Source organism: Chrysochloris asiatica, unplaced genomic scaffold, assembly GCF_000296735.1.
Source record: "Chrysochloris asiatica unplaced genomic scaffold, ChrAsi1.0 scaffold00328, whole genome shotgun sequence".
Classification (NCBI taxonomy): domain Eukaryota; kingdom Metazoa; phylum Chordata; class Mammalia; order Afrosoricida; family Chrysochloridae; genus Chrysochloris; species Chrysochloris asiatica.
The window spans coordinates 2,175,240-2,177,948 of NW_006408846.1; the positions used below are offsets into that span (position 1 = coordinate 2,175,240).

The following is a 2,709-nucleotide window of genomic DNA, read 5'->3' on the forward strand; positions in this document are numbered from 1 at the left end:
TTAGTAAAATGAAAAAACCCTCCGATGACAATAATAGAGATCCTGGGCAACTAATGTACCCTATGTATCTAAAAATAAAAAAATTAGGACACCATGAAAGCAATGGTTTAGAGGCTAGTGCCTCATTTGTAACTAATCAGGATATTGGAAAAAAGATTGTTCTAAGTGACACCAAATTGAGTCCTCATATGACAGTTATCAGAGTTTCCCCAAATTTTGATTGGCCTTTGAGAAATCCTTTAGTAAAAAGTTATTCTCTAGGCGGGGCGGGTGGGCGCGGCGAGGCGTCTTGTCAGCCAGTGAGCCGGAGCCGCCCCTGTGCGCTTGCAGTCCGCCTGCACGCCGAGGCCGCCGGACCCCACGCTCGCCCAGCGCGGGCGCCCTGAGCTGGCTCCGCGTGCCTGGCGGCTACATGGAGTGTGTCAGGTTCCCGTGTCAGTGGCTATGATGACACCTCAAGTCATCACTCCCCAGCAAATGCAGCAGATCCTCCAGCAACAAGTCCTGAGCCCTCAGCAGCTCCAGGTACTCCTCCAGCAGCAGCAGGCCCTCACGCTACAACAGCAGCAGCTTCAAGAGTTTTATAAAAAACAACAAGAACAGTTGCAACTTCAACTTTTACAACAACAACATGCTGGAAAACAGCCTAAAGAGCAACAGCAGGTGGCTACCCAGCAGTTGGTGTTTCAACAGCAGCTTTTACAGATGCAGCAGTTACAGCATCAACACCTCCTGACTCTGGAGCGCCAAGGCCTTCTAACCATTCAGCCTGGGCAGCCTGCCCTTCCCCTCCAACCTCTTGCTCAAGACATGATTCCAACAGACCTGCAGCAGCTCTGGAAAGAAGTGACAAATGCTCATACTGCGGAAGAAACCACAGGCAACAATGACAGCAGCTTGGATCTGACCACGACATGTGTCTCTTCCTCTGTACCGTCAAAGACCTCCTTATTCATGAACCCACATGCCTCTACAGATGGACAGCTCCCGGTCCACACTCCCAAAAGAGAAAGCTTGTCCCATAGAGGAGCCTCCCCACAGCCATCCTCTCTATGGGCATGGTGTGTGCAAGTGGCCAGGCTGTGAAGCAGTGTGCGAAGATTTCCCATCATTTCTAAAACATCTCAACAATGAGCATGCGCTGGACGACAGACGTACAGCCCAGTGTAGAGTTCAAATGCAGGTTGTACAGCAGTTAGAGCTACAGCTTGCAAAAGACAAAGAGCGCCTGCAAGCTATGATGACCTATCTGCATGTGAAGTCAACAGAACCCAAAGCTGCCCCTCAGCCTCTGAACCTGGTGTCAAGTGTCACGCTCTCAAAGTCCACATCGGAGGCTTCTTCACAGAGCTTACCTCATACTCCAACGACCCCCACGACCCCCATCACTCCTGTCACCCAAGGCTCCTCTGTCATCACCACCACCAGCATGCACACGGTGGGATCCATCCGCACGCGGTACTCGGACAAATACAATGTGCCCATTTCTTCAGATATTGCGCAGAACCAAGAGTTTTATAAGAACGCAGAAGTTAGACCACCATTTACATATGCATCTTTAATTAGGCAGGCCATTCTGGAATCTCCAGAAAAGCAGCTAGCACTAAATGAAATTTATAACTGGTTCACACGAATGTTTGCTTACTTCCGGCGCAATGCTGCCACGTGAAGGGTGCCATTCGCACTAACCTCTCACTGCATAAGTGCTTTATCAGAGTAGAGGATGAGTTTGGGTCCTTTTGGACAGTTGATGATGAAGACTTTAAACGTGGCCGCCATATTCAACGAGGCCGTCCTCGCAAATACTGCCCGGATGAAAACTTTGACGAGCTTGTAACACATAACCCTTCCCTTATTAAAAACATGCAAAGCAGCCACGCCTACTGCACACCGCTAAATGCCGCTTTACAGGCTTCTATGGCTGAGAACAGTATACCTCTATACACTACCGCTTCCATGGGAAATCCCACTCTGGGCAACCTAGCCAACGCCATACGGGAAGAACTGAATGGCGTCATGGAACATACCAAAAGCAACGAGAGTGACAGTATTCCAGGCCGGTCCCCTGTGCAAGCCATGCATCCTGTACATGTCAAAGAAGAGCCCTTGGATCCAGAGGAAGCGGAAGGGTCTCTATCCTTAGTGACCACAGCCAACCACAGTCCAGATTTTGACCACGACAGAGATTATGAAGATGAACCAGTATACGAGGACATGGAGTGAAGGTCTGGGCAGGCTAACCCCAAGAATGAAGTTTGGAAAAAACAAAACAAAAAAACCCCGTTAAAAGTTAACAGTGAAATCGTTCGCCATTTGTTGTACAGTCTGGAGGATTTTTCACTACATTTTGACAACTCTGAAATGTGTTAACTCTTAGTGCCATCAAGAATACCATTTGGGAGTATTTTTGATTTTTCTAGTTTGTGTTGAAAAAAGGAATTTGTACTCTGTGCATTGGATGGACTTGCTTGGTACTTGGGATTTTCCTCTCTTTAACAGTCAACATCAGTGTTGTAAATTTGTTAAACTGATTCACTTCTAGCAGCAGGCTTGAACTGCAGTCCTGTCAGTGTTGGACACTGGGACACTGACGGAGCATGTACACCTAAGCTGCAGACCAAGTCTTTGCCCAGAATTTAAGGATTCCAATGGACGACCTATTTGCACAGTACTGCATGTTGATATCACTGCCTTTACTCCATTTTTTTT

General features: G+C 47.9%; 1 pseudogene; it reads left to right on the top strand.

Moving 5' to 3' along the window:
- The first annotated feature begins 429 nt into the window (after positions 1-429).
- Positions 430-2,223, top strand: LOC102817233 (annotated as a pseudogene).
- Positions 2,224-2,709: the final 486 nt, after the last annotated feature.